The sequence below is a fragment of the Chrysemys picta genome, chromosome 12 (genome assembly GCF_011386835.1).
Source record: "Chrysemys picta bellii isolate R12L10 chromosome 12, ASM1138683v2, whole genome shotgun sequence".
NCBI lineage: Eukaryota > Metazoa > Chordata > Testudines > Emydidae > Chrysemys > Chrysemys picta.
In genome coordinates, this window is record NC_088802.1 from 56392156 (window position 1) to 56417720 (window position 25565).

Genomic DNA, 25565 nt, shown 5'->3' on the forward strand with positions numbered 1-25565 from the left:
GCCCCTCTGGGTGCATGGCCCAGTGGACAGTGGCTAAGTAAATGAAATCAAGAAGGGTTCTGGTTATTGAAGGGGGTCTCCGCATCCTGGGCACTCTCTACTTTTCTGAATGTTCTTTTACACTTCCCAGCTTGGGCTGGGATTCCACAATGTAATGTGAACGCCAAAAGCTGAGATCTCTGAAAGCCCCAGGCTAAGGTGTGAGGATGGAGAAGCAGCCTATCTCGAAGAGGCTGCTCTGCTATCAACCTTCTTCCTGCTTTGATGGCTGAGTAAATACCCAGTAGGCAGCTCACATTAGAGCAAGGCGGCTGTATTATTTGCAGAGAGGCTGGGGAGTCTCTGAGGAGAGCCAGCCCAACTTGCATATTAAAAGAGAAATTGCAATTAACAATCAAAAAAGACATTTTTATAACCTTTTTATTGAAGCCTTAATAAACAAAGAAGCAGAGAAATCTGCATATGCATTTGTGAGATATAAAAGTGACTAAATCAAGATGAAACAGTATGAAACCTGGACTTTCCTTCCTTTCCAGTTAGATAATTAAAATAATATGGCAGAAAGAGAGAAAAAGAAAGGAAAGGAGTGAAAGAAATGGAGTCATGAGGCTTCCCATCTACCGAGAGCTCTGCGGTCCCCTTTGCTTCTTCCCTTTGAATTCAGGAAGGCATTTGTGTTTGAATCAAAGGAAGGCTTCCCTTGCTTTCCCCTGGGAGCTGTGCTGAGCGGGATTTAAAGAGACATTGGAAATGCACCAGGAAGCTGAGAAAGGAAGAAAAGCCAGAGTGTGGACTTTAACCCAGAAAGTGACTAGGAGCTAGACACTGTGTGTCCTGTAGGACAAAGGTTCAGTGTTCCCATATGTCCTTAGAAACTCAGAGCCTCCCAGTTATGAACCTTGGAAAGATATTGAATGTACAGTCAGCAAAGGAGCTGATGAGATGGAGCAATGGATTAGGAAAAGGCAGATGGATTGACCACCAGCTATGTTGGTATATTAGATGTCAGTCCAAAGATATAATAGATGGTGCAAAACACAGATCAGTCAGAGAGGCCCGCCACATCCATCATAAAGATATGAGAGGCTGGTTGATGTAGCAATGGTGCCTGTAAAGGCAGAGATGGTTACATCAGTGCTGCCTATTGGAGAAGCTAATGATTTTTATACATTTTAGTGCCACAGATGCACATGACACTTTACAGTTATAAAAAATATAGCTAAAACAGCAAACAAGGTCCCTTCCCCAGCAGTCTAAATGCACAAATGGTGCAGTATAGTTAACACAAAGATGGCTGTACTGGTGGTGCTTGTATGGGAAGGAGTAGAGATGGCTCTAGGGACAGGCTGTGGCCTAATGGTGAAATATTTAATAATGGGCTTGTCAATCTAGCAGAGAAAAGAAGAACAGGAGGACTTGTGGCACCTTAGAGACTAACAAATTTATTAGAGCATAAGCTTTCGTGGACTACAGCCCACTTCTTCGGATGCATATAGAATGGAACATATATTGAGGAGATATATATACACACATACAGAGAGCATAAACAGGTGGGAGTTGTCTTACCAACTCTGAGAGGCCAATTAATTAAGAGAAAAAAATTTTTTGAAGTGATAATCAAGCTAGCCCAGTTATCAAACTGTCTGTACTGTCCCCCCCCCGGTCTCTTGACTGCCCCCTCCAGAACCTCCCTGTCCCTTCTCCAATCCCCTGGCCCCCTTACCCTGCCACTCATCCCGGCACGCTGGGCAGCAGGGGAGGAGCTCCAGACTGCCAGAGGCGATCTGCGAATGCAGGGAGGGAGGGAGTGATCTCTGCTGCAGGGAAAGCGGAGGAGGGGCTGCATGGGGGGGGGGGCGGGGAAGTCCGGACATTTACAAATTCCCCCCGGACGCTATTTTTAGCTCAAAAAGCCAGACATGTCCGGGGGAATCCGGACGAATGGTAACCCTATTAAAACCTTTTCATCATAATCTGATAAAGATATCAATTATAGAGAACGCGTTTTTATTATAGTCCCAAGGCAAGTCTAGCTAGACAGTCGTGCATACTGTAATTTATAATTTAGCTATCTTTAAACCTGGGAAAGGAGGGGACAGGCCTCTGCTTGCTTCTGTGAACCACGTGCACCCCATTGTAACCTTTGGATTGAACTCCACAAGTCACTAACCACAGGTTTTTTACTTAGGTGCCTACATTAATTTATTATATACATTTGAGTGAGTCATATACATAGAGATTTGAAGACGTTATTTAGATCCAAGATACAAACAAGCATAATTGCAATTAGAGAAAAATGAAGAGAAATACAGATATAAGAATAAATGTAGCAAAGCAACCAACTGCAAAGTAACCCTCACTGAATCATGCATACTCTCAATTCTATGGAGACCGTTAGAAGTTAAGATAGAAAACCAGTAAGTGGAGGAGGCACCATAAGTGGGTTTGGCGACCTGGTTTCCAGCATCCTGTCATCTCAATCACCCCTGCTAAGGATTGGTCTTGACCATCTTTTATAACCTTATTGTCCTTACCCCCCACTAGTATTCAGGACCATCTCTGAGCTGGTCTCAGCCTTTTGCCCATGTTTGTTATTCTGGGAGACCCTCGTTAGGATTCTGTCTGTTATCGTAAGCTGTTTGCGTCAACACATCTCCCAGTGGTTTTGGTACCTGACTGCGGTTTTGCTCCATGATTACAATACCAAAGAGACAAAGGCCCCTAATCTCTGTAATTTCAAGCATAAATTGTTCTTTTGCAGTTTGCTGGTTGATCACAAGATACGTGTTGCTAAATCGTATAAGCCTAGCTCAAGCACTTATGCTGACTATGTATGCTGTATGCTGGTTAGGCTCTGTTAGGCCCCAGACTTGCTGCAAAGCCTATTTCCACTATTGATACACTTTAGTCTTCCCTGCTTGCATTTCAGCTTTAATAACAGCATCTTAGCTTTCCCTGACATTGAGATTGTCGTTTAAACATCAGCATAAACCTTCCAAGATCAGGTCAGGGTCAAGGGTCAACACTAGGATGTCATGAATGAAATAGTTATGGCCCCTCCTTGCAGCCGTTAAGGCAGCACTAGCAGAATCAAGGCCACCTAGCCCAACTGGCACAGTCTGAATCGCCTCTGTGCCTTCTCATTGCAGGCATCAGGGAAGGGCACACTCCTGTCTTCTGCCCCCGTGCAGTTGTGGAGGCCCAAGGAGGAGCAGAATCAGGCTATTAATTATTCATTATTACTGGTAGATGGTAAGTATGTTAAAGTACGCTAAAATCCTTTAGATGCCAAGTTATCTAGGCAGGGATCATGTCTTCCCATGTTTGGGCTGTGCCCACCTCAAGGGGACCCTGGTCTGGATTGAGGCCCCTTCATGCTGTTGAAATACAACTATTGACTAATCCTAACATGACAGTGATGGCACTGCAGCCACACAACCCTCACTGTCCCATTGTTTTCTGAGGGGCTGTGGGGTGGCAGGGAAGGAACCTCCTAGTTAAAGGGGATGGAGCCCTCCCTGCTGGTGTTAATTACCAGCCCTGCTGCAGCATGGAGACACTTCCCTCTGAAAAGAGCGACCTGCACCTTTTGATTTTGCTTTCAAAGGCTTTTGGGACAGGGAGTATTTTGCAGTAAACATGAAACCTCTGACAGGAGCTCCAGAAGTGGCACTGAACTGGGCTGAACCTGGTCAGGGTTTCCAGTCTAGTCCATTTTCTAGCTTAGTCGCTCCCCCTGCCCTGCCCTTTGCCTCCCCTGTTCGTCCCTCTGCCTCCCCCACCCCTTTCTGCTCAGAGTGGGGAATTGTTGCTGGAAGGAGATTCAGGAGGCGGGATAGGAATGAGCCCATGGCTACATTCAAAACCCCCATGACTAGGGCAGTCTACATGGGTCACACCTTCCCCACCCCCATGCTCTGCCTATCGCTTACACCGGTGTGTGCTGTTGATGGTATTAGCCTGGCTTCCTACTTTTGCTGTATACCGTTTAGCATAAAGCTAACATTTCTTTTATTGCAAAGGGAAAAAATTCATGTCTCCCCACCCAACATAAACTCAAATACAAATACATTTCTCTCAAAGTGCAGTTGTTGGAAAAAAACAAGAGCCGTTCGTCAGGCCGACATCAGAGGAGCCGCATTCGCTCTGACAAACAGCAAAGTCTTATGTTTTATTCACCAGGCCTGAAAAATACCTTCCCGAAGAGGGGACCATAAATAAACCGGTGTGATGAATATTACACAGGATAAAACTGATAAAGCAAGGCCCCTAAACATGAGAGATGCACAATGAGGTTAGGAAAGCACATGGTTTTCATTACAGCTAATCCTGCATGGCAGGCTGGCGAGGACAGAGGAGAACTAGGAGAGGGGAAGTCAGCCCCAGAGACATTTCCGTCCCCCTAATGAAAGGCGCGGGAGTGGGAGTTTACTATGCATGTTGCATTCCACTGCACTGTGTCACTGCTGCAGTTTTGCCTATGTACATTGATGTGTTTCAGTACAATGCACTCCGTTTATAACCGCATATAGTGATCAAAGCCACTGGGACAAAATCATTTCTATACCTAACCTATGCTCTGCTTGTAAGAATCAACAGCTTATAAGAATCAAATAATCCGGAATGGATGTGGTTCTTACAAAAGGAGTGCACTGTACATCCCAACTGTGGCTGGCCAGGTTCAGTGAGCAGATGGGGCCTTGCCAGTCAGTTTGTAGAGAGGGCCCCATTTAACAGAGTAGGTGGATTACTGATTCCTTTGGCCTCTTAGCTTCAGCCTGAGACATAATTTGCTATGTCAGGGCTCAGTCAGAGACATGCTCATGTGACAGGCTCGTTGGCTGCTTAGCATGCAAACTGGGGAGCAAACCTGGGTTCTTCCTGGGCCAGTATAATTTACACCCTCTGTCCTGTCACGTGTCAGTGACATAAACTTGGATTCAGGGAGCCTCCCTTACACTCTCAGCCACTTAGGTACATCCTGTTCTGCATCACCTCTGAAATAGCCAGCAGAATCACTGACACACCAACGACCTGGATGCGAAGGTTTGCATTGATGTGGCTTGTGCACTGAGGGCCCTGAGCCTAGTGAGGAGGCTCCCAGGATGGGAGAGGACAAAAGGACAGGATGGACAAGGTCCCGTGAGATTTTCATCCCCCATCGTACTGCCAGGGTAGGCTGGAGATCTTGCAGAATTTGGAGCCATAAGGTTTCATGAGATTTGCAACAAGATTTGGAGCCATGATAGAAGCCCTGTGCTCAGGGATACCCACTTTCTGTGTGCTGGTTTCCAGCACTTAACCCACTCTCCCCCAGCCTTGCTGCAGGCTATGCTAGTCACCGCTTTGGTGCTGGGAAGGAATTTTCCCCCGTGCCGCCAGATTGGCCAAGGCTGGCTGGGTTTTTTGCCTTCTTCATAGCGAAATCTAGGGACTGGGTTTTGGGCAACAGGAGGGCTGGGGTTCTCCGCCTTCCAGAGGCACAGTTTGGACCTAGATGAAAGTCATTTAGTTGTGTCCACTTTTGGCAGGTGCCCAGTGTAGGAACTTGCTGGTTTAGGCTCCAGATCAAAAACGGTAACACAGAGGGCATCCCAAGAGCATCTCCTTATGAGTTGGGGGCGTCGTGTCTTACCCTCTGGGGGTATATGCTAACCAGGGGCTGTGACACTATTCTGGGGGATCCACCCCATAAGTGCACTTAATGGCGGAGCTGGCAGGGATTCAAGATCCCCTCTCACCTCAACCCCCCAAAAGGGGAAGGATCCTAGCTAGCAAATGAGGCGCCCAGAAACACCCCCCTCCCCAGTGCAATGGTTGGTTTCACCCGCATGGGAGCCCCCAAGAACTGGCAAAATGGGCTGAGAGTGACTGCACTGGACTGTCCCCTGATGGGAAACAAGGATGTAATTTGACTAATAAGATTGCAGCCTGGTTAAAGCCCCCACCACGTGACCTGCCTCTTTCTGTGCAGTGAGCACACCAAAGGGGTGATCCAGGTAGGGGGGCCACTCATGCATTCCCAAAATACCGGAGATTCCAGTACTTCAGGAATGGCATAGGCCTGCTTCTGCCAGCGTATCCTCAGACCCATGGGGCATGCCAAGTTGCACCACATAGGGAGGTGCCATTTATAAGAGCGTGCCGTCCTGCCCCCGCTGGTGTGACTTTGGATGTGCCGCATGGGGGCAGGGTGGCACGCTCTTAAAAATGGCGGCCCTCCATGTGGGGTGAACTTGCATGCAGTAGGGGGGCACCATTTTGAGGATCTCGCCACTTCGCCCCCACCCGCCTGACTTTGCGTGCAAGGTCACGCCAAGAGGGGTGGAGCGGCATGCTCTTCAAAATGGCGTCCCCTGTCTGAACCAGACAAAACTGTGTACAGATGGGGGACAAATCCAGGGAGAGCAAGAGGGCCCGGTGGAATGCCTATTGAGTGTCCCGCTTACATCCAGGCCTTTGGCATGTAAACGACTCCCCTAGCTAGCCACACAGAGAGAAGCTAGAGCGGTGTAAAGTGTCGCTGTATCGGGGAAAAGCAGATGGAGGCGCTAAGGGAATGCAGATGCAGTTTGTGACTCTGATTCCATGGGGCGGAATGCTAGTGGCCCTTTGGGCACCATAACAACAGCACCAGTGTCTTTTATGGTGGCATAAAAGCCCCAGTTTTCATAATTCCTGGAGTGCAATGTTATCTCAGCAGGTCTCCAGGCTGGGGTGTGTATGGTGTAAGGATGCGCTCCAAGCCCTGTTTGACTGCATTCTGTTCTCTGCATCTTTATCGCTTTGGCTGTAGGTTGGAGGTATATGTATGTGTCTGCACATGTGAGTGCATAGTACATGCATTCTCTCAGTGATCTCTCAACTATCCATCTCATAGTTCCCCCTGAGGGACAGCTTTGTTGCTGGGAGCAGTGAAAGTTGTTTGTTTCCAAGACTGTGATGCTGCTGTGTTGTGAATCAGCTTGGAACAAGTCCGAGGAGTGTGTATAAGGTCAAATTCTCCCTTCAGTTACAACTCTGCAAGCCTATGTCAGTGGGAGTGTTAGGGTGCTTCAAGCATCTGAGGAGGGGAGCATGGGGGGGAGCTACTGGCAGCCTGGAAGAGGGGGTGCAGGCTGATACCTGAATAAAAGGATCTTTCTGCTTTTGTGTTTCAGACAAACCTCCTCAGATGTTGTTTTGGAAACGGCTAACAGAAGCCAGAAGCTGGGAGTGTGATGAGAGGCTATGTCCAGGGCATGCTGCTCTCTGGGGCAGTATTCAGTTAATGAAATCTGCCCTTTGCAAGCCCATTCCTCACTGGCCTTTTGCAGGGGGCTGATATGCATGGTGGTTGTTTAATACAGATGTTCTCATCTGACTTATTGTTCATTTAAGCATCCAGGCCATCATAAAATACCATAAGCCCTTGCTTGTCATGATTGTGTGTAGTAGGTCAGCTCTGGGCCAGGCAACATCTGGAGGAGGAGGAGGAGTATTTACTAACTGTATTACCATAACACCTAGGAGACCTAGTCATAGAATCATAGAACCCTAGGGTTAGAAGGGACCACAAGGGTCATCTAGTCTAACCCCCTGCCAAGATGCAGGGTTTGTTATGTCTAAACCACTCAAGACAGATGGGTATCCAGCCTCCTTTGGAAAACCTCCAGCGAAGGAGCTTCCACGACTTCACTAGGCAGCCTGTTCTATTGTCCCACTGTTCTTACAGTTAGGGAGTTTTTCCTGAGATTTAATCTAAATCTGCTGTGCTGCAGTTTGAACCTTGTCCTGCCCTCAGTGGCAAGAGAGAACAACTTTTCTCCATCTTTTTTTATGGTAACCTTTCAAGTATTTGAAGTCTGCAATCATGTCCCCCCTTAATCTCCTCTTTTCCCATACTAAACATACCCAATTCCTTCAGCCTTTGCTCATATGGCTGCATTCCATCCCTCTGATCATCTTTGTCACTCGCCTCTGGATCCTTTCCAGTTTCTCTACATCCTTTCTATACATTGGTGACCAAAACTGAACACAGTATCTTGCTGAGGCCTCACCAGGGCTGAGTAGAGCAGTACTATCATCTCCTGTGACTTGCATGCTCTGCCTCTGTTAATGCAGCCTAAAATTGCATTTGCTGGGGTTTTTTGGTTTGTTTTTTGTTTCTTTGTTTGCAACAGCATCACGTGGGTGACTCATGTTGAAGTTGTGATCCACTGTAACTCCCAGATCCTTCTCAGCAGTATTGTTGCCAAACCAGTTATCCCCCGTATTTGTGCATTTAGTTTTCTTCCCAAAGTGACATTTGTCTTTGTTGAATTTCACTTTGTTGTCTATAGCCCAGTTCTCCAATTTATCAAGATCCCTTTGAATTTTAGCTCTATCCTCCAAAGTGTTGACAACCGCTTCTCCCCCCAGCTTTGTGTCATCTGCTAATTGGATTAATATGCTCCCTATTCCTACATTCAGGTCATTAATAAAGATGTTAAACAACACTCGACCCAAAACAGATCCCTGTGCAACCTCACTTGAGACCTCCCTCCAATCTGACATCATTATGTTAATAGTTACTCTTCGTTTGCAGTTGTTTAACCAATTATGTATCCACTTAATGGTAGTTCTGTTGAGCCTGCTTTTCTCCAACTTATTTATCAGAATGTCATGTGGGACTGTGTCTAAAGCCTTGCTGAAATCCAGGTATATTATGTCCACTGCATTCTTTAGTCATGGACCAGGACCCCATTGTGCTACATGCTGAACGAATGTAGAACAAAGACAGTCCCTGCCCCAAAGAGCTTCCAGTCTAGGTGTAAGACAAGACAACAGGTGAATGCTGACAGAGGAGGGAGTGCCAGGAGACAATGAGATAGTAATAGTCACAGCTGGGAGTTGGTTTGTTCCTTTTTGTAGTGCTGTTTTTGTTTGAGGATCTAATGTAAAGTCTCACAAAGTGAGACAAGTGCAACAACTTAAAGGGGGTAGCAATTTGGCCAGAGACACAAGGTCATACACAGCAAGTCAAACTTCACCTTCGGCAGCAGAACCAAATCCATTTCACAGCTGGGTGTGGATTTTACCACCCTGTGAAGCTGTGTCCATCTGGGGCTTCTGCTTCCACTGAACTTGTGCTGCAGTCCATGGTATACTACTCTAGAGTGTTTTCTTTACCTGTTCTCACACTGTGTCCCACCTAACCAGCAGCAGAATAAATGCTTCCCACCACAATCCTTGTGGGGAAAGGAGGAACATTGCTCCTTTCCCCTCCTCCTCCTCCTGTCTCCCCCAATGTGAGAATAAGAATGTAAATAGCCCTGCAGAATCCCTCACAACTGGTTAGTGGCCCCTCGTTATGTGCCTTGGGACTGGTGATGTTACTTTTGGTGACTAGTACATTTGGGGTGGGGAAGGATTCTGTTAAAGTCTGTAAAAACACAGTCTAAATAGAGAGTAAATGCTTAATAAATAAAACTCTCACCTGATAACAAGTGGCGTATGAGAGAGAGGCATTGTGATAGATCTTAATGCAGTTCTGGAAATGCCATTTCACAGAATCATTACTTCATCTCCGCACAATCTCTCTGAAATTCCACAAAATCCAGTAATAGAAGTGTCACAAACCTTTCCCTGCCTAATAAATATTCACCGCTTGGTGCAGCACCACGGTCAGTTACACACCCCACAATCACACTCATTGCTCCCATCATTACATGCAATAACTGGAAAGAGCAAAAACAAGTGCCAGGTCTCTTTATGAATTTGTGTGTGAAAAATCTCTGGCTCTGCGTAAACAGAATTAACTCCTAGGTAGACCTCCCCTCCTTCAAATGCCCAGGTGGAGTTAATGGCCAAAGACAGAATATTTGTTAGCATCACCTCTGAGAAGGAACACTGAGGTTTGCTTCCAGATACAGAGAACAGAAGCCAGTATGGGAGGAGTAGGAATTTTCCATGGACATGGTGAAGTGGTTGGAATGGAAGGGATTCAACCCAGGGGGAAGGGAGGTTAATGAGTCAGTCCTTGGAGACATGGTTTCTACTGCAAATGGCACTTGGAACAGACATAACCCAACTACATAGACCTTTCTGAAAGTGGAAAGCTGATCTGAGCAAAGCTGCATTTCCTCTCAGTTACAGTGTTCCCCAGGCTGTGAAATGAGGTGTCCACAGACTGTCTAGCCCTCAGCGGGTCTGTTTCAGCAGGAAGGATGCTCTTGTGGTTAAGGCACTGTGTGGGGGTTCCATTCCCTTCTGTGCTGCAGACTCTGCGTGAGACTGGGCAAGGCATTTAACCTCTCGGCACCTCGCTTGCACATCAGTAAAATGGAGGTGGTAACCCTTCCTCCGAACCTTTGTCTGTCATGTCAATTTACATTGTAAACTTTGGGGTGCCAGGAATGTCTTCTCTGTGTCTCTGCACAGCTAGTTTCAGGCTCTGGTTCCTGGAAGTCAGTCCTGGTGGTTGGTGCGATGGTTGAAGCCAGCCAGAGGGTCAAGACTGGGCTGAAGGCAGTGCTGAAACCGGAGTCAAGGGACAGGCTGTGGGTGAGAGCTGTGGTCAGAATCCATAGACAAGCCAACTCAGTATTGTAGTCAGAATCCAGATGCAGGCCAACAATTGAAGCCAGTTTGGAGTCAGTTCAGAGGTCTGGGGTCAGGAGGTGGATGCAGGACTGGTGCATGGTTGGAATAGGGCACATACCAGGCTGGGATGGGCTGGAACAAGGCTAAGGCAAGGCTGGGGCAGGAGCAGGAACCGGATCAATGGTAGGCTGGAAGGCTAGGGAGTCTGTTACACTGAGCGGCAGTGGAAGGGTTCCTGGCCGAGTAGTGCTGTTGCAGGTCGGGGGGTGGAGTGTCAGTGAAATACTTGTGCCTCGGGGTCATCTGACCTTGGCCTTGCTCAGGGATAGACTGAGGCAGCAGCATGCCTGAGTGATGAGGCCCTGCCGGCTCTGTTGGAAGGGTAAGTCATGGCAGCCCAGTGAGCAGCCCTGGTCTGGCTACAGGTTTGCCTCACAGCTAGGCTGTTACTATAATACACCTAATAAACTAAGGCACAGTTAGCCCAACCACAGTGTTTTAGGAGGCCTAGGGCATGCATTACGACTGTGGTGCATTAGCAGAGCTATCCAGAGGGTAGTATCCAGCACTGAAATAGTGCGGCTTGCATTGATGGCATTGGTAGAGCTGTGGAAGGGGACAGAGTGCACAGCCAGAGGTGGCAGGCCTGGTTCGGCGTATTTGGCTGCATGCCTGCTGTGTGTGTGAGGTTCACACAGCACTTGCACTGTGCCAGACTCCCGTCATTATGATGTGTCTTTAACTTTCCTGAACATTCGTCTTTCCTCTTCATCCAATTTAAGAGAAATAAAAAGGCTCCTTGGGAAAGAACTGCAGGGCACATCTTTGAAGGGTCCTCCACATCTCTGACCAGCAGAGCACGAACAATGCAAGAAGCAGCTCATTCACAACCAGCCCATTCAAAGGCTGCGCAGGTTTCCACTCTGTAATCCTGGGCTTGGCGAATTCTTTGTAAACTGTGTGCAAACTTCCCTGGGAAAAGATCTTTCTCTTTTTACCTGAAAACAAGGGTGGATCCCACAGGGGGCCGGGATGGAATGTCCTCTGCAGTGCAGGAGGCAAGAGCCTTGCAATATGAGCACTTATCTTTTTAGTACACTATAGAAGAACAGGAGTACTTGTGGCACCTTAGAGACTAACAAATTTATTAGAGCAGAGCATAAGCTTTCGTGGACTACAGCCCACTTTATGCATCCGAAGAAGTGGGCTGTAGTCCACGAAAGCTTATGCTCTGCTCTAATAAATTTGTTAGTCTCTAAGGTGCCACAAGTACTCCTGTTCTTCTTTTTGCGGATACAGACTAACACGGCTGCTACTCTGAAACCTGTCATTTAGTACACTATGTAATTGCTGCCTGACAGTCTAATCAACCGTTAAAAACACTAAAGCTCAGGAGAATTCACCATTGTTGTTCAATATGTATCTCCCCCCACCTGCTCACCACCCTAGGCTCTGTCACTCACCCAGAGGCAGCCCTGGGCCTGCTGCTGAGGCTGAGTGAAGCCTTTGGGATGGCTGCTGGAACAGGACTGTTTGTCCACTGACTGTATTCACCAGTCTCTCCAGTAAAGAGCCCGTGGAGGTGGGAGCTGTGGAGGCAGTGTGGAGCAAGCCTGGAGCAGGCTGAATTCTCCATCCTTTCCCACTGATACCAGTCTCTTAATATGATAGCAAGGGAGATGCAGTCTCTCACTTCTGAAAGTGCGTATATCCCTGGACTACTCTGTCCCTCCAGCCCAGGAGCTGTGTGGGTATTCTGGGAGAATATTTCCATCTGCATTACTAGCCAGACTGCCTACGTGGCCGCCTCCTCTGGAGGAGTGTTGCCAAGACACAAGGTCTAGGGTCTGCCTCCAGAATGCCCAAGGACATGGGTGAGGAGCTTTGTACATGGAAATCTGGCTTCTGGCTTGGAGAGTTAAATTTGCTGCTCTTTTCCCATCTTCGCTGCTATAGCTGGGACATGTTCCTTCCTCCCAGCCCGATAATGCAATCTCTTTCCTTCATTAATGCCTCAGCACCTTCCTCGCTGGTCGTGTCACCTGCACAAAGTGCCTGCTCACCAACAAGTCAGCAAACAGAAATTCTGGGGTTGCTTCCTAATCTAGGTCTCTTGCAAGGTGGTGTTGTGCACAGCTTTCCTCCTCCTTAGAGAAGGGATCCTGACCGCTGTCAACCTTGGAGATGGAGACATCTCCATCCGTGCACATCTCAGTACCTAAGGCTTCTGCCTTTCCTCACTGTGACTTTGGAGCAGAAAGTGAAAGCAACGTGTGCTGGAGCTAGCTGGAGTCTCCCACCAGTTGGCCACCTGTAGCTACTGACAGAAAGGAGTTCTGGGAAGGGATACTGCCCAGGTCAACTCCAGCAATAGCTTTGATGGAGGATGAAGATCTTGCAAACCCTTTCTTATGTGACCCTTAGAATCTTTGTGTCCATGCACGTGGTGTCCTCAGATGCATGCTCTCATGCAAAGAGGCATGCATGTGCATCCACATCAGGATTTGATGCTTTGAGAAGAGATGGAAAGCACAGTCTGAGAGTTCCCTGAGTCTACCTGGCATTAGCCACCTGATGGACTGTCTGGAGATGCCCTCTGCCTGTCTGACTCTAGCTGTGAGTGGCAGACAAATCCCAGCCTCGAGGAGCCTTCCTCCTATCTGGCATCAGCGCAGACTACAGGAGTCCCCTCCTCAAACACCTGGTGCAGCGTTTGCAGGGCACTCCTGCCATGGACTGCAGGGCCCCAGGCAAATGCATTGTGCTTCCTGTTGCCCACCCCACATGCCCCAGCTGCTTTGCCAGGGAAGCCTGCATGCGGGAGATTCAGCCTGTTGAGGAGCACCGGGCTCGGCTGTGACTCTGAGCGATTCTCGCTCACACTTTCTTAAGTAATGATTTGTCTTTATTTTTTTTTTCTCTCTTGGGTAAAATTAATGGCCCTGGCTGACATGACAGGGTGTATTGATTGGAAAGCGTAAATTAAGGAGTGCTCCGTCTCGGGAACAATGAGAACGAAGGTGGCGTGCTGGGTGAGAGCCGCGGAGGCGAACGCCAGCCCCGCCGGGCACCGTGCGCCAGGTGACATCGTTCTCTGTAAAGAGCTTTTCAGCCCCTTCTCCGGCGCTGGTGATGGACAAGCCTAATTATGGCTGCAGCCATGATCTGCTGTCTCCCATTTACTGCCATTGTGAAGCCTCTCCGGGAACTCAGCCTCCCTGATGTGGTTACAGTTTATTTACTTCCTCTGGCCCTTCTGCCCCCCTGACTGATTGACTCAACTGCACAAATTGACCCCCTGTAACTAGCTTTTATCTCCTTTGTCCCTCTTGGCTTCCCCACCCCCCTCTAAGCGCATTGATTGATCACCAAACTCCTTGCAGTTGCAGGTAGCTGTCGATGGGCCAATCTCTGCACTGCTGAGCCACAAACAGAAAATAAAATCAAAGTGATAAGCGTGGCGGCTTTGCCCAACACGCCAGGTTACACAGCCGGCCCACAGGCATGGAACACCAGGGCCTCCCTGCCTGTCCCTGCAGCCTGCATGTGCTTTGCGGCCATTGAGGCTTCTCTGTGCCCTTGTGATCAGTTTGTAGACGAATCCCTTGCAAAAGTCCAAGGGAGTGGGTGGGACTAGTGCCGTCGTTGTGACTCTTTTCCCTACCACAACTCCAACAGCAAAAGTTATACCCCCCACCGTCAGTGTGTCCATAAAGAAAGGAAAAATGGTCGCATCCCCCAGGCATGTCTGTGGGGGACAGCAGACCAGGATGGAGAAGCATGGGAAGTGCTGCGTTTGATGGGCCTTGGTAGAGCTGTATTGGGGAAGTTCACACAGCAACTGTCTGCACTACAAGTAAAAGGCAGTGTTGTCTAGTGGTTAGAATACCGAAGGGGCAGTCAGGAGGCTGGGCTGCCACTGAGATCTTTTGGTGAGCAGCTTGAAGCATCATTGGTGTTGATCACTATGGATTGTGTCTGGAATGTCTCTGCCCCCATCTCTCTCTTCCCAACGGCTAAAATGCACTCACTACAGGGCTGTGATTTCCCCAGCCATGTTCTGTATGTGCCCAGAGGAGCCCGGGTCACTCCAGCACTCAGCACCTTGTGGAATTAGGGCGGGTAGGTAGTGCTATGGAGGAGTGTGCAGTGTGCTTTGCCACAGAGCCACCCTTAACTGTGGTGGTACTAGGCTTCCTGGAAGCCAGCCATATTTCCTCTTCAACCAAAGTCTGAGTAGGATGTGAGCGCCTGCCAAAGAGTGGGGGGGAGGGGGTGAAGGAGAAAGGTGCTGAGGAGAATGTCCCCAACTTTACTGAGACCTGGCCATTGCAGTGAGGGTCACAGCTTGCTCCCACTGCTGTCAAGACAAAATTGCCATTTATGGCAAACAAAGCAAGAGGTGGAAGGAAACTAGGCCCTGTCCCCTGAGACAGGAGGGTGGTGAGTTGGGCGCCTCAGCCACCATGTGCAGCACAAGAGACATGCACAGCTCACAGGCGTCACTTAGGGGTATGCTCCTGAAAGGACGGACCCTCCTGCCAAGGGACAGCTGGCTTGGTAACCTCAGGCACTGGGATGGCCTGATAGCACAAGGCCCAGTCAGCCACATGTAAGGGAGAGAAAGGGTCTAAAAAAAACCCTTTGGCCAGGTTGTCAATGTGTAAGGAGTGCACACAAAGAGCCATGTCTCAAAAGCAAGTGGGGAGGAAAGGACTAAGCCTGCCCAACCCCTCCAGCCAGTGGCACAGGTGTGCTGCAACCTCCCCATCCCCACTGCCCCTAGAAACAGCTAGCAGCTCAATCCTTCTTTGAATCTACATTGCTGAATTTCCATAGACTAGCTTTCCTGTGGTCCCAGGAGTGTGAGAGCATCAGAACGGCCACTCTGGGTCAGACCAGTGGTCCATGTAGCCCAGTGTCCTGTCTCTGACAGTGGCTGGTGCCAGATGCTTCTGGGGGAGTGAACAGAATAGGGCAGAAGTGATCCACCCCATCTTCCTCTCCTGGCTTCTGGCAGTCAGGGTTTAGAGACATCCAGGCATGGGATTACATCCCCAACCATCTTGGCTAATAGCCATCAATGGACCTGTCAACCATGAACTTATCTAGTTCTTTTTGGAACCCAGTTATACTTTTAGCCTTAACAACATCCCCTGGCAAAGAGGACCACAGACTGACTGTGTGTTGTGTGAAGAAGTACTTCCGTATGTTTTTTTTTTAAACCTGCTGCCTATTAATTTCATCTGGTGACCCCTGGTTTTTGTATTGTGGGAAAGAGTAAATAACACTTCTCGATTCACTTTGTTCATACTGTTCATGATTTTATAGACCTCTGTCAGATCCCCTCCTTTGTTGTCTCTTTTCTAAGATGAAGAGCCCTAATCTTTAGTCTCTCCCTCTATGGAAGCCGTTCCATACCCTTGCTCATCTTTTCTGCCTGTCTCTGAACCTTTTCCAGCTCCACTATATCCTTTTTGAGATGGGGCGACCAGAACAGGACACACTATGGTATGGGCACACCGTGGATTTATATAGTGGCATTATGGTAGTTTGTCTAATTTTCTATCCTTTTCCTAATAATTCCTAACATATTGATAGTCTTTTTGACCACATCTGTGCATTGAGGTGAAGTTTTCAGAGAACTATCCACAGTGACTCCAAGATCTCTTTCTTGAGTGGTAACAGCTAATTTAGAATCCATTGTTATATATGTGTATTTGGGATTATTTTTTCCAATGTGCATTACTTTGTACTTATCAGTGTTGAATTTCATCTGCCATTTTGTTGCCCAGTCACTGAATTTAGTGAGATTCCTTTGTAACTCTCTGCAGTCTGCTTTGGACTTAACTATCTTAAGTAATTTTGTATCATCTGCAAACTTTGCCACCTCAGTACCCCTTTTTCCAGATCATCTATGACTATAATATGTTGAACAGGACTGGTCCCAGTATGTTTCCTTGGGGGACCCCATTCTTTACCGCTCTCTACTGTGAAAACTGGCCTTTTATTCTTCCCTTGTGTTCTTATCTTTTAACCAGTTACTGATCCACAAAAGGACCTTCCCTCTTATCCCATGGCTGCTTAGTTTCCATAAGAGCCTTTGGTGAGGGATCTTGTCAAAGGCTTTCTAAAAATCCAAGTACACTCTATCCACTGGATCCCCCTTGTCCACATGCTTGTAAGGTGGCACGAAGGGTGGGTGCCTCCTCACAGCACAGCAGGGCATTCCATGTAGTCCTGCAAGGGGCCGGCCACTGCACGAACTGTCCCATTAGAAGGAATCTGTGCACTCCTCTCTCCTGTTTGCGCTCTTTGCAGCAGTGATTTGGTTTTCAAAGAACCTAGCTCAGGGAAGGGGGATCCCAGTAATTGCTGGATTATAGAGTGGAGGGTTTAATGAAGGAAGACCTCCACAGAGGTGATGTGAGTTTATGGGATGTCCGTGTAATATCATTGGCCATAAATTTTATTGTGGGAGAAGGGGCTGGAAGATCCAGACATTGATTCTGCTCCTTCCATCCTTTGGCTGGACCACACTGCAGCCAGGGGAGAGGGAGGTTATGGTGCCCCCCAGGTGCTCATAATGAATCCTAGATGCTGTCATGTGAATAAAGATGATGCTAATAAAGCAGGGAGGAGCAAGTGTTTGGAATCTGAGAGAACAAGGCAGGGCTGGGATGGAAATAAAAGGCACGTATAACTTCTCCATCTTCTGGTGATTGATCAGAGGAGGGTGGGAAAGTCAGAGCTGGGGTTAGCACTGGGAGAGATTTCTCTGCAATGGGGTCTGTTAGAAATATTACAGTACTGTGTGTGTGTGTGTGTGTGTGTGTGTGTGTGTGTGTGTGTGTGTGTGTGTGTGTGTGACAACACACCTCCATCCTGACTCCTGGCCCCCTTGCTAGTCTAGTCCTGGGCTCCCAAAACAGCTGACAGTGCACTGATCTGCATCCCCCACGTACAATTTCTATCCTCTCCCCAGCACCAGCTCTGCTTATGTTCCTCAAGCAGGTGAGAAGAGTGTCCCTCAATTCTGACCTGCAACCCCCTGTTATCCCACCTCAATGCTTACAGCCCCCACTACTCTTCCTGTCCTGCATCCCTGTGACGGGCTGGATCACAGAAACCCCCTTGGGAGCTGCCACCTGATGTGCCAAGACTACCTCTGCTCCTGTTTTCCCTGCCAGCTCAGGACTTCAGCACCCTGTTTTGCTGAGCCAGACTTTTCCATTTGCTCCAACACGGACCCAGGGTCTGAATCACTTGCCCCAAAGCTGCAAGTTTACCTGAAAACAGCTCACAGAAGTGTGCTTGTTTTTAGCACTCAGATGCCCAACTCCCAATGGGATCTAAACCCAGATAAATTTGTTTTACCCTGCATAAAGCTTATGCAGGGCAAACTCATAAATTGTTCGCCCTCTATAACACTGATAGAGAGATATGCACAGTTGTTTGCTTCCCTAGGTATTAATACATACTCTGAGTAAATTACTAAATAAAAAGTGATTTTATTAAATACAGAAAGCAGGATTTAAGTGGTTCCAAGAAGTAACAGACAGAACAAAGTAAGTCACCAAGCAAAATAAAATAAAATGTGCAAATCTATGCCTAATCAAACTGAATACAGATAATCTCACCCTTAGAGATGCTTCAGTAAATTTTTTCTTAGACTGGACACCTTTCAGGCCTGGGCACAATTCTTTCCCCTGGTACAGCTCTTGTTGCAGCTCAGGTGATAGCTCGGGGATTCTTCATGATGGCTCCTCTCCCTTTCTTTCTTCTCTTTCACCCCTTTATATATCTTTTGCATAAGGCGAGAACCCTTTGTCCCTCTGGGTTTCCACACCCCCCCCCCCACGGGAAAAGCACCAGGTTAAAGATGGATTCCAGTTCAGGTGACATGATCACATGTCACTGCAAGACTTCATTACTCACTTGCCAGCACACACATATACAGGAAGACTCACAGGTAAACACAGCCATCTGCAGGCAATGAGAGTCATCAAGATTCCAAACCATCATTAATGGCCCACACTTTACATAATTAGAATAGGCCCTCAGAGTTATATTTTATATTTCTAGTTTTAGATACAAGAGTGGTACATTTATACAAATCGGATGATCACACTCAGTAGATTATAAGATTTGTAATGATACCTCACAAGAGACCTTTTGCATGAAGCATATCCCAGTTACGTTATATTCACTTTTTACCATATTTTTCTAAAACCATATAGACTGCACAACGTCACAATCCCTACACAACAGCTTTGCCAGTGGCATCTCATTCCTGACCTGTGCACCTGCTGCAATTCAATCCTTTCCTTCCAAAGCCCTGCCAGCACTCCTTGGTTGTGACCTGCAGCACCTCCTGCAGTTCCTAGCTGCCCCACCTTCCACGCACAGCTGTGCCAGCACACCCCAGTCCTCACCTACACTTTCACTGCTAGGCCCATCCTCTTTCTGACCTGACAACCATGCCAGACTCTGTGCTGAGTCTTTGCATGTTTCCCACGTCCATTATGCATTAGTCTGAGGCTGCCCAACTCATTTTCTGTGTGACCAGATCAGCAGGTGGTGCTTCCTCCAGAAGTGAAGGGCTAGTTCACTAACCCGCAATGCCAGGGAGCCCCCCTCCCCCAGTTGCCCTGTGCAAGGAAGATCTACAGCTGTATTTTGGGGAGGCTAATAAGAGTGCCTTGGTGCAGGGGTTCTCAAACGTCATTGCACTCCGACCCCCTTCTGACAACAAATATTACTTCATGACCCCTGGAGGGGGGACCAAAGTCTGAGCCCGCCTGAGCCCCACTGCTCTGGGCAGGGGGACCAAAGCTGAAGCTCAAGGGCTGAAGCAGGGGGCCTACAACCAGAGTCCCGCCATGCAGGGCTGAACCCCTCAGGCTTTGGCTTCCACCCTGGGCAGTGGGGCTTGGGCTTCAGCCCTGGGCCTCAGCAAGTCTAAGCCAGCCCTGGTGACCTCATTCAAAGGGGTCGTGACCCACAGTTCGAGAACCACTGCCTTAGTATTATGTTGTGGTAGTGTCCAAAGGCCCTGATCAGGATTGGGACTTGTACTAGGCACTGCACGTGCCGAAGAGAGACCGTCCCAGAGAGCATGCTTTGCACGTGTGTCCATCTCAAGCTTTGGGTACCCCTTACCACAAACAGGAGTCCTTAAATCACATGAAAGCACAGAGTAGGGAAGCAACTTGCCCAAGGTCTCATAACCAGACAGTGGCAGAACCACTAATAGGACCCAGGTCTCCTGACTCCTACATCCACACTCTGACTGCTAGATCATTCTGCTTCCCTGCTTCTGACATGCTCAGAGCTAGAGCTTGATGTCCTTTGGCTCAAGCTGAGGAAAGGTTGGAGGGGGGCAGGAGGTTCCGAAAGCTTCTCGCCCCATGCCATGCTCCACTAAGGCTGTGATGTCCAGCAGTGCTTAGCTACAGGGAGGAGAGGTGCCTCTGGGCAGCATGTGTTGTGGGTCAAGTTCTGTCCCACCTCCTCCAGACCCCACTGCCAATAGTGTCTTAAAAAAACAATTGATTTTCCTTGCTGCTAGTGCTTAAGCTGGACTTTGCAGCAGCAGCAGGAGAAGAGGCCTGATTAGAATCTCTCTGAAGAGGGCAGTGAGTTATAATAATGGACACTCTTCTAGCTGTCTGTGCCGCTCATAAATCTATCCCCTTCCGAAAGTGCAGATGGTCCATAATCGTCCATCATTCCAGAGTTCAGCACCGTACAGCTCCTGGGTGGGTTTCTCCTCTGAGGCTTCTTTTTCTGCAAGCTAAACGGAACTGCGACTCCATGCAAGCTCTTTCTGTAATGGAGTGTGAGCAGCCCAACCGTCAGCAGTGATTTAGGAGAGAACGGACAATAAATATCCTGAGGTTGGGGCTGGAAGCAGCCAGCATGAGAGGGAGGGAGCCAGGCCTGTAACTGTACTTACACAGACCAGTGTGGGTGGCTACTTAGCCAGGGCTTGGGCAGCTCACTGGGCTTGTGGGGGCAGGGGCTGGAATAGGGGAGACTGAGGGATCTTTCCCTGAGCACCTGGGGTTGCAGCATTAGCTGGGTTGAAATGCTGAGCTGTGTGGAGGCTCGATCCTCCCGTCCCCTCACAGCCTGCACTGGGTCCCCAGAGTGGTGGTAGCTCAAAGCAGTAGCATGGTGGTCCTGTAAGAGTGGGCCCTCAGGATACTCCTGTGTGGCAGGTCCCAGGTGGCTCCAGCATGGCATCACTGTAGGAATCAATGCAGTGCCATTCGAAGGTTGGTGCAGTGATTTCAGCCAGTGCCAGCAACAGCAGTAAGAAGGGACATGTCGAGGAGGTGAGTCGTCAGGTCAGGAAGGGCCCTGGACACGTTTTGAGGAGTGGACAGTGTTTCAGTGTCTCATCTCCCCATCCCCTCTCCCACATGCTCTGCATCCTTGAGCTGGGGGGCTGGTCTCTTTCCTTGCCCCTGCTATCCCGCATCTTGCCTGGGCTGAGTTTGAAGGGGAAGCTGGGAACTTAGTTGGAGAGGCAGAGACAGGAGGCAGGTGTCTGGTACCTTGCACTGCTGTCAGCTGCAGCCGAAGAGGCTGCTCCTAACCAGGCTGAGAGCAAAGCAGTGTGTTTAATTACCGTTTCCAGCCAGGGAGCCAGCCTGCCGCTCACTAACCCATAAAACCAGAGTTTGCGTCACAGGATTCAGGCTGCCCCTCTTATCGGTGCCGCTGGTGCAAAATGTGCGTTTTGAAGGCTAAAACTGCACCCCTCAACTCATTTGCCAGATGTCAGCTAGCATCAGGGCTGCCACTGGCCCATGGCTGATTGGTTGGCTCATGGAAAGGCTCTGCTGTATGGCATGCACCCTTCTGGCAGAGAGAACGTTACAATGCACAGTCCAGGTCACTCGGTGCCACTTACTGGCTGTTTATTTCCTGCGCTGTTAGCTTCTTTTCCTCCCGGCCCTGCTTTGTGCTGTGCTGCTCTTGGGGTAGCTTGTGCTCTCAGCACTTGGCGTGCAAGGCAGCCAATCTCAGCTGCTGGAAGGTGCTGTATTCTCATGCCTCATGCTGTGTTCTCCTGGCCTTGGAGGCTGGCATACTCTGTGTCTCAGCTCTCCTTAGCAAGTCCTTTCCCATCCCTGCACCTGTGGTGGGGAGGATTGGCCAAGCTGCTGCTGCTTCTCCATGGGAACCTGAAGGATTGCAAACAGATTGAACAGTGTGAGTGCGGAGTTCTCCCCTCCCCAGCTCTGCAGCGGAGCAGCCCGCTATGACATCTCTCTGGTCACCGATTTAAAAAGTTCTTTCATTTCCATTTTAATGAGATGTTGGTACTGCCCCACACCTCTCTCAAGCTGCAGGCAGAGTGAGCAGCTTGCACAGTCATGGCACAGGGTGCAAAACTCAACAGCTCCTCTGCAAAGCCAGCATAAAGGAGAGCAGAAGACTTCTAATTCCCTCTGGTGTGGAAAACAGGGCCAGCAGTTGGGGAGAGCTTGTGAATTGTAACCTCTCACACTCCTAAAGTGCTTCACAGCCTAATTAAAGCAATGGCAGCAACTCCCACCCCCACTGAAACGCTCCCATGGGACGCAGCACAGCTGTCTACAGGAACTGAAGAAAAGTTCCAAATCCACTTGAAGCTGCAGGGAAATGTAGGGAGACAGAAGCTAAGGGTGGGAACACTTCCCTTCGGCAGCTCCAACTAGGGTGACCAGACAGCCAAGTGTGAAAAATCGGGACAGGGGGTGGAGGGTATTAGGAGCCTATATAAGAAAAAGACCAAAAATCAGGACTGTCCCTGTAAAATCGGGACATCTGGTCAGCCTAGCTCCAACAGAGCCTGTCACGGATCCCTCTGGGGTCAGAAAAGGTTTGGAATGAGAAGCTAGAAGAGGATTCATGTTCTCCCTCTCTCTTCCGTCCCCGCCCATTCTCTTCCTTCCTGTATCTTCCTGCTTGCTCCCCAGGAGATCTCACAGCACCTTTCCCAAAATGCAAAGCGAGGGGCCTTGTGTGCAGCAAGATATCCAGCAGCCCATTGTCCCTAACAAAACAAACTCCTTTGTGCTTCACAATAACCCGGATCCAACAACTTTCTCTGCCTTCCCCCTAGAATCTGGGTGCAGAATTGTCCTCTGGCACCTCATCAAGCAAATAGTCAACAGAATTCCAAGTCATTGATCTGCTGCAGCCTCAGGACACAGAGAACCCAGGGAGGCAGAGTTTGAAAACAAAGTAAGTGCGGCAAGTCTCCATTACAGCAGTCTTTCCTCTCGGCAGCTTCAGCCCCTGCTTGTTACTGGTTTAAGGTGTTAAAGGTGCCCTGGCTTTGGGGCTGGTTACAGGCACCTCTCCACAGTCTCTTCAGCCCTTGCTTTTCCCTCTTGGCGTGTGTGTTGGTGTCTCTCGGGGTTTTCGATGGTTCCCCGCTCTCTTTGGCTCCTGCCTTGTTCCCCCTGGCTGGTCCCCACTAGGGAGAAGCCTGCAGACGCGTGCTGCAGTATTGACACTGACGGTGGTGGTGCAGGCAGAATGTGAAACCCAGCTGTGTTAAGTATCTTTATCGACTCCTGCGTGGGAGTCAATAGCAGCTTTATTATAGTTATTGTACTTGGTAGTTAATATCTGCCACATGTCTGAGTCTGTAGAGACCAGGCGATGAGGGCAGGGGCTGAACAGCGGCTCGTCAGGTTCAGACCCTCCTTGGCCTAGAGTCAGGGCACAGATTCCTCTCCGTGGGGCTTGAGCCGTGGGCCTGAGGTTTTCATTCTTCAGCCTGGCCAGCACCCTTTAAGGAGCATCTAATCCCAGCCTTCCCTGGGGAGGGAGTTTTACCCCTGTCACCTCCCTTCCCTGGAGTTCTGGCTTTCCAGCACGTTCCTGGGCTCCGGAGGTGAACCACCCAAGTGCTAAGCTGCAGTTTATGGTATGGTTTTGTCTGAGGCAATCCCATTCCAGTTTATTTGGGTTAATTGTCCCCTCTGCTCCCCCATGAAGAAATGGTAGATGGCACATTCAGGTTGCCAGCCTGGTCTGCACAGAAATCTTTGCAGTAGCCCCAAGTGGGAAATGGGGCCCATTGTTTGCCCTGGCAGGCAGCAAGGGGGGCTAATAGGAAATATCAGAGCTTTCCTCCAAGGAGCCCTCCACTAAACCTCTGACTGCCAGAAGCTGGGACTGGATGACAGGGGATGGAGCACTGAATAAATTGCCTAGTTCTGTTCACTCCCTCTGAAGCACCTGCCACTGGCCTTTGTCGGAAGACAGGCTGCTGGGCTAAACGGATCATTGGTCTGACCCAGTGTGGCCATTCTTCTGTTCCTGGTGCCAAGCAAGCTGTATTCAATTCAATCTCCTTTTTATTGGCGCTGCCTCCAGGGTGAGCTCCAGAGGATGCACCCACCTCTGCCGAGTGGCATAATTTACAAGAGTCCCGCGGCGTGGCATTTAAGTGCCTCTATTAACACTGTGCATTTTGCTCATTGCAGGCCTGGGCCCACAGAGACCCTCGTGTGGCAGGCAGCCTGCAGAAACGCTAGGTTGCTTTAATTGGTTTGAAGCTCTTGCTGCCGGCCGTGGAGGGGTCTCTTTCCTTGAGTAATGACCTGGAATTTGATCAAGCGGCTTTTATTAGCTTGTAATACTAGAAGTGTAAGTGTATGGAATCAAAGCAAGGCAGGCTCTGGCATGTGCTGAGAACCACAGGGCTGGGGAGGAGAGTGGCTCTCACTGCCAGCCGCCCTGGCAAATTAAAACAACCCAGCATCCTGTTAGAGGAATTGAGCTCCTAATGATAGTGCTGCTCTCACATGAGCAGGCACATGCTGCCAGAGCAGCCCAGCTGCCTCCACACTGTGGAAGAAATTCAGCCTCTGCTGCACAGGTGACCCTTCCCATCCTGAGGGATCCTCCCTGTTCCATGGGGCAGAGCCCACTTTGCCATGGATCTGTGCCCCTCCCAGTGCCCATATGGTTGGCAGGTCCATGGTGCTCTTTGCAGACCCCGTGCCTGCTGGCATTCCGATCATCGTTTCCTAAAGAGCATCGAGGCTGAACCATGTTCCAATGCTCAGTCTATTAGAGCACGTTCTAGTCTCCTGGGGAAGCAGGGGAAGCTCCTTCACTGGAGCCATTTAAAGATAAATACGCCCTAGGGAGCAATCCTGTAGGGGGCTCTGGGGGAAGATTCCATTCCCATCTCTGGCAGCTTTGCTTCCACCTGCGAATCCTGTGAGACCTAGAGCTCTGCGCGCTGTCACCTGCACTCAGACTTCCTCCTCTGGCACTACCTGGCCTTCCTGTGGCACTGGGGTGCCTCGGCGTGTCCTTTCACTGAGAATGACTCTCTCCTTGCTGAATCGAGCTGTCAGCCTGGCTGTGCGTGTGCTGGGCACCTTGACAAGGGAGTTAGCTGGCCTGATGGCTCCTGCTGGAACAGCTGCACAGAGGAGAGCTGCTTTCCCTAGTCAGTGAGAGGCTCTGGCTGTGGCAGTGAGTTCTTAGGGGTCCTGGGTATGTCTGCACTGCAATTGGGTGGTGTGATTGCAGCACATGTAGGCATGCCCCAGCTACCTTCCATCTAGCTAGATCAAAGCTCGCTTGAGTACCAATAGCAGGGTGGCAGGGGTGGTGCCATGGGCTCACGGCTTGATCACATGTGTACCCAGGGTTCTGGGCAGGATCGTCCTTGGGATGCTCACCTGTGCTGCCATGGCCACACTGCTGCTGTTACTCGTGCTACCTTTGATCTAACTCGGCTGTGTCTAAACAAGTTGCAGTCACGCTGATTGCAGGACAGACATATCCATTGCCTGGAAACAGGCCCCGGGGACTGATAATAGCCACAGGGGGCTGAGCCAGTGAGGGGTGGTGTCACTGTCAGGTGTATGTGTGTGGGAGATAGTGGTAGAGAGATCTAGGCGGTGACATGGCTGCAGGGGTAGAGAACACAGGTGGCATTGGAGGTGTGGAGGACAGCACTGGGTAGGCGCCAGGGT

The 25565-nt window shown here is 49.4% G+C and overlaps 1 protein-coding gene across 34 annotated transcripts in view; it reads left to right on the forward strand.

The window, feature by feature from the left end:
• Window positions 1-25565, forward strand: part of RBFOX3 (RNA binding fox-1 homolog 3) — a 321786-nt gene that overhangs the window by 166082 nt on the left and 130139 nt on the right. For 21 of the 34 annotated variants that reach the window (XM_042840926.2, XM_065562866.1, XM_065562887.1 and 18 more), the window contains one exon: window positions 22682-22803. The exons of the other annotated variants lie outside the window; for them this stretch is intronic. The gene's annotated coding sequence lies outside the window, so the exon portion shown is untranslated. The remainder of the gene's footprint in view (window positions 1-22681; window positions 22804-25565) is intronic. 34 annotated transcript variants of the gene reach the window in all.